The sequence below is a fragment of the Myxine glutinosa genome, chromosome 3 (assembly GCF_964187855.1).
Source record: "Myxine glutinosa chromosome 3, kmMyxGlut1.1, whole genome shotgun sequence".
Classification (NCBI taxonomy): domain Eukaryota; kingdom Metazoa; phylum Chordata; class Myxini; order Myxiniformes; family Myxinidae; genus Myxine; species Myxine glutinosa.
The window spans coordinates 34142564-34153706 of NC_136263.1; positions in this window are offsets into that span (position 1 = coordinate 34142564).

Consider the following 11143-nt stretch of genomic DNA (forward strand, 5'->3'; position numbering starts at 1 on the left):
ACAGAGGGTGTAACGGGAGAATGTGCGGAAGAGTGTGCGCGAGAAAGGTGTGTAACGGACGGGTGCATGAGGAAAGAGTGCGCTGTCGGGAGTAAGGGTGAGTGCGTTGTCAAGAGTGGAGGTGAGAGTAGTGAGAGTGACACGGAGCGTGAGTTGGTTGTGGCAGGTGAGCGAGGATGTACACCTGGAATGGAAGGATGCACACCTGGAATGGTAGAGCGTGAGTGGGAATGCACGCTGGAATTGGTAGTGAGGCACGTGGTTGGGTGTGCGGGTGAGAGCACACCTGTGATTGTCACAAAGGAGGTGACCGAGAAAGGGGCGCGAAGAGGTGTGTTGGTGAGGTGTGCGAGCGACGAATGTGTGCCAAGGTGTTCGGTGGTCAGGTGTGTGACCAAGTCGGTGAGCGGAATGAGGGTACCTGGGTGTGTAAGGAAAGGTATGAGCAAGCAAGGGGTAGCGTATGCATGTAAGCGTCCAGGTGAAGCATCGACGGTAACCGGATTAAAGGTTAGAACGACTTATAGCCGAATCGGGCCCTCGGTGCGCGTCGGGCAGCTTCGCGTGCCGCGAGGACCAGCGGGGATCCGAGCCGCGGCGGGTTCGAAAGAACCGCCGTACGCGATCCACGCTGTGCCTCGCTTGGAACGGCCGCGTCCGGGCTCCACTAGGCGGAGCGGGCAGGCCGATAGGAAGGGTCGTCATGGCGACCACTTTCTATTGAGACGTGCCGGCAGGTCGAGATCGGGACATTGGATGGCTCCACGCCGAGGTGGTGCGTGGGATCTCGGCCCGGGTAAGCCCCCGTCCCTGCACCGAGTCCCGGACGCATCCAGCCGCCGGCACAAAAGAATCCGCGTTCATTGCTCGGCTGTACGAAGCCGGGCTGTAGACGTGAATTGGCGCACCGAGAGGATGTAATAAGTAGACGGATGATGATGGTAGTGATTTGATACGAAATTTGTAATAGTGGGTAGAATTGGCAGTAAATGGAAATTTTTTTGAATTGGTTGGAATTTGGACGAGCAAAATTGATAGAGAGACCCCCGATGTGGTGGGATGGCAAATCCACCATCCCTCACAGAAGTGGGGGCAAATGCGCAATAGTTTATGGGGTGGCTATGACAACCGAGCCAGGGAGGGCTTGGTTATATTGATAGGGATCTAGCGAAGATGACATTAGGTAACGTTAAGGTTTAGATAGTGACTGATACCTGTAGTGGGGACGCAGGTAGTTTAGGGTGGTTGATAATGACGTGGGAGCGCAATAGTTTAAAGGGACGACTGGGAAGCGCAAGTTTCAGAGGGGAGTAGTTAGCTGAGATGATGCCGTGTGTGTGAGGATTGAACAGGTGAGAATTGAACAGGTGTGATTGCACAGGTGTGCAACTGAACAGGTGGATGGAGCAGTGTATGAGTGAGTGATAGTGATTGTGTATTGTGATGACCAAATGGTCCAGGAAGAAAGGAGGGTGCAGGTGGCACCAGGTGTGAGGGCACAGGTGTGCAACAACAGGTGTATGTGGCTGTGTGGAATAAATGGTAGTGTGGAATATCTGGAGTATTGGAATGGATGGTCGTGGAGTGAGAATGGTGGAAATTGTGGAGTGGAGTGGATGGTGCGAAGGTGTGAATGGGGGAAGAGTGGACCCCCATCACGGATACCCGGGGCGGGTAGTGTAAGTGTTAGGTAGAGGGTACAGGTAAATTGTGGTTGGATATTGGCATCTGTGGTGCGGGTGGCAGAATGGTATTTGGATGGGTGCATTAGTGTTGTGGAAATGGCTGGGCGTGTAGCCGGTTAGTGTGTGTAGTTGTTTAGGCGCTCCACCACTGTAAGGATGTCGGCCAGGTGAGGCCGCAGGTGGGCTCTGGGAGCCGGTAGTAGTTGTTGTGGATGGGGCCCGAGGATCCGGAGGACGGACCCGGGTAGCCCAGTGCCAGAGGGCACCGAGTGGGGTGACAGAGCCAGGAGGGGCCTGCCCCAGTTAGATAGGTTAGGGTGAGGAGCTAGGTAAGCTCGGGTGGCAACTACAGTGGTGGAGGTGTGCAGGTGGGTAGACCTGTTGGGAGAGCTAGACGTCGCAGCCCAGAAATTGTGCGAGAGCACCGGGAGATGAATCGGGGGAGTGAGACCCCAAATTGAGAAGCACCACAGTTTGGTCAATGGGAATTGGTTTTTAGAACCCATAGTGTAAGTTGGCCAATGGATTGGCAGGGAAAGACCCCGGGTAGTGTAAAGTGTGTTAAAGTCATTTAGAGGATAGTTAGGATGAAGGATCTCCTCGCACCATCTGCATCCACTCACCTGAGGTGACAGGTACTCCACACCATGCCATGTTTTGATTATTTTTTATGATGCAAATGTTTGGATTGTGAGACGCATCATGACGTGGGTGTGACATTGTGCTTTGATGTTCCATCTCTGCCTCCTTATGAGGATTGATGACGAATTGGGTGATGGCAAATTTTGGTTAGAGGGATTGTGGTGACGAATTTGGTATAGGGGAAATATGGGGAAGACGTGACAGTAGTGACGAATTGGTAATGTGTAGATTTTGTACATATGGGGTAAGGGCAAGGGTAGGGTAGGTGACAGGGGGGTGACGTACGGTAGGGACGAGCTTTCTCACTTCGCCCTCCGTATGCATTTCGCCTTGCATTGCCTTATTGACGTGTACCCTTGTGACCTTACCCCTCGCTCAATTGTCTTTCTTTTGTCTCCCACATGACCTGTGCGCCATTGGGTGCCGAGGGGAGCGTGCGTGAGGTGGCCATTGTGCGCCCGAGATTCCCAGAACCAGCATGCATTGCGTTGATGTACCACTTTATGGACCGCTGTTCTGCGGCCAAGTACCACTTGATGGACCCCAGGTTCTGGGGCAGGGCACCTCTGTTGGAGACCGGCCATAGTGGCCAGGGAATCTTGCTTGCAGACCTCGGTAAGGTGGCACCTATGCCAAACAGGTGGACCACCCTTAGTTGGCCCCTGAGGCCCTAAATAAAAACGAACACAAGTTGTGCTTTTTATTATGTCCAAATAGGCCGCATGAAGCCAGAAGACGTCGGGAAGAACATCGGCCCAGCAGAGAAAGTGAAGACCACCACCAGTTGTTTTGTTGTGTTTATTGAGAACCATGGTGACTGTGCACCGAGTGGTGCTTTGTGGTGCTTGTGGTGTTTTTGGTGCTTTTGGGTGCTTTGGTGGTATTGGTACTGGTGCATCGATGCAATGCGTGCTGTCTCCTCCCCCCCAACAGGAATTTCTTTTTCTTGTTCCCTAAAAAAAAAAAAAAAACACAGGTCCTGGGTTGCGTTGTAAATAAGAAATCACGTCATTGTAAATAATGCTCCCCACCGTAAATGTATAGTTTGAGAATAATTCCGTAATTCGGTTAGCTGTGGGCTTGAGTCTGTTAGACAGGGTGCAATGCAATAGGGGGACATACTTATTTGTGTTTTAAGATTGTCACACTCAGGGTCAGGTTAATTGTAGAGGGAATTACACCTACGTGTCACACTAAGTTGAAGTTTAGTAGGCCCGAGCACGGGCCTGAAGAAAGGAGGGTGCAGTGTAACGAATGTGGAAACGTTACAATGTGAACGTTACAAAAGTATGGTAACACCCTGTTAATGTAAATAATGGTCGCAGCCGTCCTCCTAGTTAATTCCATGAAACTTACACGCAGGTCACGATATATCTTTTAAATAGTGTATTTCCTTATTCCATGTAGGCTAAATATGTGTTTCCCACTAGATTGACTTTGCATTGTATCAAACAAAATAAGCGTAGGCCCTTCCAATTTCCCCAAACATCTCCGCTCTCCAAAGTTCCTTTCAAAAGGGGAGTTGTTTTCAATCCTGCAGGCCGCCATTGCCCATGTGCTTTGAGTTGGAGAAGAAAGGCGTGTCTCCACCTCGTCATAAGAGGGGAGGAGTGAGCCAGCCCTAACAGCCAATCAGCACCGCGGTGAGCGACCCGTTAGGCGTGCCCTCGGAGCCGGCGGCTTAATTCCGCCCGAGGTGATAAAAGCGACTGTAAGGGACTGCTTTACTAGATGACCTGGGAGATGAGCAAAGAGGCGGCACCAAGAGGAGCGGTGAGATGCGAAACGCTCCAAGCCAAAGAGGAGAGGTACTCGGCAAGGAAACCAGCTTTGGAGAGACGCGCTGAAAGGAGGGAGACGGCTCCACCACAAGAAGAGGAGCAGGTGTGCCGAACCAGCGCGTGCCGTCTACCGCAGCGGATACGCGACGGAGGGTTTTCCCGCCAAAACCGCGAGGAATTGAGAGCTGCTGCCTCCGACTTTGCCTCCCTCTCAAGCAATCCACCTCAAGCCCTACCTGCCTGCAATATCCCCTGTGTAAGTGTGAACGTCCTGTCCTGCTCGTTGTCTTGGGGTTAAGTAAAAATGAATAGTGTAAGTTAACGATTCGCTGTGTTACTGCTTCTTCCATCCATTGCTTGTGTGTGTATAATAAATCTGTTCTTCCTCCGTATTCTTCTTCTTCTTCTTTTTCATTCTCTTTCGGTCGCTTTAGAGGTTTCCCGATTGAATATCTGTGGGGCGATCTGGTCAACGTCGGGTGGAATCGGGCTCTAATCGGGGAGTAACTGTTCGGACGCGGTTAAATACACCACCGCTCGGTCAATATAACATCTAAAACCGCGTCTGTAACAATATACTTGTACCAAGTTTGGTCAAAATCCCATCTGTGCTTCACAAGTTAGCACTGTAACTGAATCTTTACCGAATGGGACCTTTGACCTCTTGACCCAAAAATATAATCAGTTCATCTTTTCATCAAAATATATACATGTACCAAGTTTCGTCAATCCCATCTGTGCTTCACAAGTTCGTGCTGTAACTGAATCTTTACCGAATGGGACCTCTGACCTTTGACCCCTTGGCCCCACAATCTAATCAGTTCATTTTTGCATCATTATATATACTTGTACCAAGTTTGACTTAGTTCCCTTCAGCTTCAGCCTTCAAGTTATAGCGGTAACGAAAACCTATTACAGACACACGGACGGACAGATGCGTGGACGGACAGACAACACGAAAACATAATCCCTCCGGCGACTTCGTCGGCGGTGGAATACAAATCAAAATGTAAGGTAACATCGTGAATTAAGCATCTATATTATTGCTCTGATGCCTGAAGTTGATCAACGTTAAAGTTTGTGTTCCCACATGAGGTACAATGTGCATCTTCATGTTTATCAAAATCTCAAAATATCATGTAATGATGACAAAGGCCCTTGGATATGTAAACCAGGCATCTCAGGAAAATGTCATTTTTTGTGTTTTCCTTTTTTTATGTCAAACCCAAATCAATACCCCATTCACACCACCAGTCTCTATTGTGGAGATTTTTCTTATGGCCTAAGTCAAGCCTTTTGCAATTTAAACCAAGTGTGAAATATTACCTGAGCAGGTTCCATGCTACCAGTAGTATCACATTTGCATTTTGATATTTTCATGATGTCTTTGTATCCCCTCACCATCATAGTGATTGATCCTACACCCCAGAGATAACCCGTCATGTTGTCATGTGGCCCAGGACACTCATGAACAGAAGGGACAAAATCGTTCATTTTACGGATTTTGGTTAACACAACTATCGAGTAAAATAATTAGCAAACACCTGCATCACAAAGTTTGGTGATCACATGCATCACCCCAAAAGACTCCACAAAGGCCCAGTGCCTTGGTCTAGGTGACATTTTCACTGAGGCATCTAGCACATAACGTCTATGAACCCATGTCTAGCAATACCTTAGTTCAGGTAGAATTGCACAGGTAGTGTGCTCAGACTGTCGTGAAGAAGAAGAAACCCCATGTACCATAAGTGGGGATGCAGTAGACCGTATGTCGTGTAAGAGCGTATCTTCGTTCCCATCAAGAGGGGTGGGATTATGTTAATTAGTGAGGGATTATGGGTAATTAATCCCCTGTATGTAATGGCCTCTGTTATTTTTTCCTCTGTTCCTTATGACACCAGCAGCACACACACATAGCCAGGCAATCGCGCATTTATAACACGAAATAAAAACCAACCGGAAGCAGGACATTGAAAACTACCGCTGATACCACCGACCTGGTGGTCACACAGGAGGTCCGGGAGGCCACGCCCCGAAGAACAGTGATTGGTCTGGGATTGATTGGTGCAAGGACTGCTAAGATGGGACTATTGGATTGGTGAAGTAGGCATGGATGACGTCATAGCCTTGCGTATAAAAGAACGCCCTGCCCGACATTTTGTCCTCTTGGCTGTCCCTCTCTTTTTTTTTTTTTTTTTTTTTTTTTAACTACAGGATTGAGGCTCGTGAAAGAGGTAACATTTATCACACAAAAAAAAAGCAAACAGACACAAAGTATATAATAAAGGGAGCGGTAGACAAGATGGGGAGAGAAGGGGAAGCACACAAACACAACATTTGAGAGCAGGGACATCGGGAGATCTGTGGGAGGGAGAGTGCTTGGGGGGAGGAGGTGTGGGAAGGGGGGAGGGGTGGGAGAGGTAAAAAAAAACACAATGACACTGCAAGGACTTCCTAGTCCTTGATACCACCATATCCCCCCCTTTTCTACCCAGACTTGGGTCTGGCGAAGCAGCAGAAGGCAAGTTGGTATTTCAAAAAAGTGAATCTGTGGTAAAATTAGCGGGGGTAGAAAAGATCAAGGTTTTGGATGGGGGAAGATAAGAGATGGTGGTGAACAGCTGTTTTAAAGACCTTGGGGGAGGAGTGGGATTGAAGAGAGTGAGGGAGTTTGTTCCAGAGGTGGGAGAAAAGAGGAATGAAGGTGAGCAGAGAGTCTTGATTTTGGCAGTTTAACCATAAGAGGGTTACAGGCAGATCTTGTACGACCTGTAGGAAGATTTGGGGGACAGAGCCCAGAGAGAGCTGGGGGAGCAAGGCCGGAGAGGAGTCGGTAGAAGACAGAAAGACCACCAACCTGCCTGCGGTGAGCAAGCGAAAGGCCCTCGGAGTTAGCTTCATCGTGGGAGATTCCAATGATAATTATGAAAGCTTTGGTTTCAACAGCGTGAAGACGAGCTAGGTGTGAGGCAGGAGTACCGGTCCAAAGGGGAGAACAGTATTCCATTGAGCTGCGGATGAAAGCCTTGTATGTGGTGAGGAACTCAGGTGTGCCAAGGAAGGACTTCACACGACGCAGGATGCCCAGTAGGCAACTGGCTTTGGAGGCCAGATTTGAATTGTGGTTTTCCCAGGAAAGATCATGGCAGATAGTGAGACCCAAAAACTTGAGTGACAGAACTTCTTGGAGAGGATTATTCAGAAAGTGGATGGGAGGGTTGTCCAGTTGGTCTTTTTGGAGTGACATAGTAAGAGTGTGAGATTTGTCATGATTGAAAGACATGTTCCACTTGATTGACCAGTCTGTGATTTTGTCCAGGTCTGCAGAGAGTGAGGAGGCTGCAGACTGCTGATCTGAGGGGTGAGGAAGGGAGTGACAGAGAGTGGAGTCATCAGCAAAGAGAAAGAGAGGATTTTCAAGAGAGTCAGAGAGATCATTGATGAAGACCAGAAAAAGCACAGGGTCCAGAACACTGCCTTGGGGAACTCCAGCCTGAACAGCAAGGGGAGATGAGAGAAACCCATTCAGGGCCACACGTTGACTACGACCAGAGAGGAAGTCCGCAAGCCATGCGTGGAGATTTCCATGGATACCATAGGAGGAGAGTTTGGTGAGCAGAGCGGGGTGCCAGACCATATCGAAGGCATGTGATATGTCAAAGGAGACAGCTCTAATTTCCTGTTTGGCATTGAGGACCTCCATCCATTGTTGAGACAGCAGAAGCAGCATTTCCAGAGTAGAGTGACCTGGTCTGAAACCAAATTGATGATCAGAGATCAAGCCATTTGAGAAGAGGAAAGATTTGATATCCGAAGCAATGATGGATTCCATGACTTTGCTGATAATTGGGAGAAGGCTGATTGGTCTGTAGTTGCAAGGATCTGTTTTTGCACCTTTTGGTGTAAAGCGGTGATGTTGGCTGATTTCCAAGCTGATGGCACATGACCTTGAGCAAAAGAGAAGGCGAAGAGAACAGAGAGAGGGAGTGAAAGAGTGGCAGAGCAGGACTTTAGGACCCGTGGGCTGATGCCGTCAGGTCCAGTTGCAGAATCAGAGTCGAGGGTTGACAGAAACTTTTCCACCTTGTCAGGAGGAAAGGACACAGAGTCCAGGAGCAGCTGGGTACGACTGGGTACGGTGGGTACAGAGGGACGGGTTTGGGATACAAGATTTAGAGGCAAACACAGAGTTGAGGCATTCAGCTTTTTCACGTGCGGAGTCAGCTGTGTAGCCGTTTGAGGTAAGGGAGGGGATGGAGGGGGAACAAACACCAGAACCGGATTTGACCAGACGCCACCAGGATTCTGAAGAGGGAGGCAGGTTTGAGAGTTCGGTCTTGAGAGTGGGGAGATATTGTTTCCTGGCTCTCCTGAGGGTGGACACACACTTGTTTCGGGCTTTGTGAAAGGAAATGAGATTTCCTTCCATTGGATTTTCTTTTCAGGAGGCGAAGGCAAGTTGTTTCTGGGCAACTGCTTCGCCACAAGATTCCGTGTACCATGGATGGGAAGAAGGGTTTGACAACTGAAGACGAGATGGGATAAATCTGTGCATGAGAGAGAGTAATTTACTTTGGAAGAATTCCCAGGATGAGTTCATGTCAGAGGCTGTAGGTATGGGAGACCAGTCCAGATGATTGATGGCTGCTTGAAGACCGTGCCAGTTGGCCTGAGTGAAATGCCAGACTCGTCGACGCTGAGAAGGCTCTCTGAGAATGGTCAGAGAGATGTCCACTTTAACAAGCACATGATCAGATGAGCCGATTGGAGCAGAATAAGAGCAGCAGACATTTGCAGGGAAGTTAGTCATAACCAAGTCTAGAAGAGAAGATGCTCCGTTGACTGAGATCCGGGTCGGGTCGCTCTTGAAGACAAGATGTTGTTCCGACATTTTCTGCCCCTTACACCCGGGAGTTCATAGCGAACAGTGGCATTTTTGCTCTCTTGTGTGGGACATTGGTGCTGTGCAGTCGTCATTTTATATTCCTAGCTTTGGGTTTTGCCAATCGTGAGGAAAGGTGGTCGCAGTTCGTGGACTCTGGTATGCTTGGCCGTGGCTTCGTGACGGCTGAGGGCCGTGCCGAGTGAACCGGAGAGGCAGTGGTGCTGTGTGGAGCAGAGACGAGTGGACGGGTCTGGCCTGCTCGCTGCGCGCTCATCGACCAGAGCAGCGAACTGTGCACGGAGGCCTGGTTCCCGCTCGTGAGCTGCATGGCAAAGCGTGCTGTTCCCGCCAAGGACGCGAGGGTCTGGACGATTCCTGACAAGGTTCAAGAGCAGCGCAGAGCAAAGTGCCCGCCAAAATAACGCATTAATTTTCACCTTTATATTTCCCTTTGTCTGTATTCGGGTCTGAATGGAGACGTCCCATTCAGGATATTAATCCTATCACGCATTTTCTTGTTTGCTGGCATTTATTTTCATTAAACCTGTTTATTTGTTGTAAATTTAATTCTGTGTCGGGTTTGAGTTGATTATCACAGGTTCCAAGACGTCGGGTGGAAGCAGTCCAGGTAAGTTCGTCATCCTCCTTTCCCTCGCCTGTATAAATTACCGTCATTTTTGGATTGAACGCCTTGGCGTTAAAACTCGTTTGGTCATCTGTCGCCCTGGGGTGTTCACTCCAGGGTAGACACACGACAACTAGTGTCAGGAGTGGGATTCGGACTTGATGGGCACTCGGTGTTCGAGGGTTGCAAGACTAACACCCGCTAGGTGCGAGATCGACACCCACTGGGTGAAAATTGCGCCCAGCATTTGGAATCGAAAATTTTAAACGATTGTCTTTACCTCATCAAGGGGGACGTAATCATAGTATCGGGGTGTCCAAATTTTGTAGTAAATTGGTGTGCGAAGCGCAACATCCCATTTTTCGGAAAATTTAAAATCTTTTCTTTTCTGAGGTAAAATGTGCACGAGCGGGAACCGCTTTGTCAGCACGTAATGGTGGACGTGAACGGCATGGCCGAGCGGGTCGAGGATCCCGAAGCCTATGGAGGCGAGCTGGAGATAGAGGGATTAGAGGATAGGATTGAAACTTCCCCGTCCCGAGCGTTAGTCCAACCCCCTCTCCTATGAGGGAGTTAGGGACAATGTGAACAGGTCCGATGGATTTTCAGGCCATGTACAAATTGTTGGAGGGATTGAATGAAAGATCGAATGCACAAATGAAATGGACGCACAAATAAAATGGACGCACAAATGAAGGGGTTGAGTGAACAATTGGGAGGCCAAATAAATGAATTGAAGGGAGAAATGAAGGGAATGGAGGAGCGGTTGGAAAACAAAATGGATACCCAAAGGAATGAATTGAAGGGAGATATGAAGGGAATGAGTGACGAAATTAGGGAAATAAAAGAGGATGTTAATAAAAATGGGAAACAGATGGGAGAAATGAATGCAAAAATTGATGGTTTTAGTGGAGAATTGGAGGGACAAATTGATGGATTGAAGGGAGAAATGGAGGAAGTGAATGAGCAAATGGGTGAACAAAGGAACGAAATGGATAACCGATTGGAAGGAAAAATTTGAGAAATAACGCAACAACTGGGGCAACGAATTGATAAAATGGAGGGGAAAATGGAAAGTCAAATTACGGACATGCTGGGTAAATGAGGAAAAATTGGAGACTAAATTCAGGGAAATGGAAAAGTCCATGGGGGTAGAATTTGAACTAAAACGAGAAGGAATGACATTAAAAATAGAGGAGGGCATGACCCAGGCTGTCCGAATGGGGGAAAAGTTGGAGGATAGAATTGGGGCCACTAATACCAAAATTGATAAAGTAAATGAAGACCTGGAACGCTATCGGGGCTGCGTGGATGTCAGAATGCGGCAACATGTACAGGAATGGGGACTCTTCAAACAACAGGGGGGTGAATTGGCTGAGGAGGTAAAGGGGTTGGAAGCCCGCGTAACAGAACAGGAATGAATGTGTGTGTGTGTGTGTGTGTGTGTGTGTGTGTGTGAATGTGTGTGTGTGAATGTGTGTGTGAATGTGTGTATGATTATCGTGTGTGTGTGTTTATTGTGTGT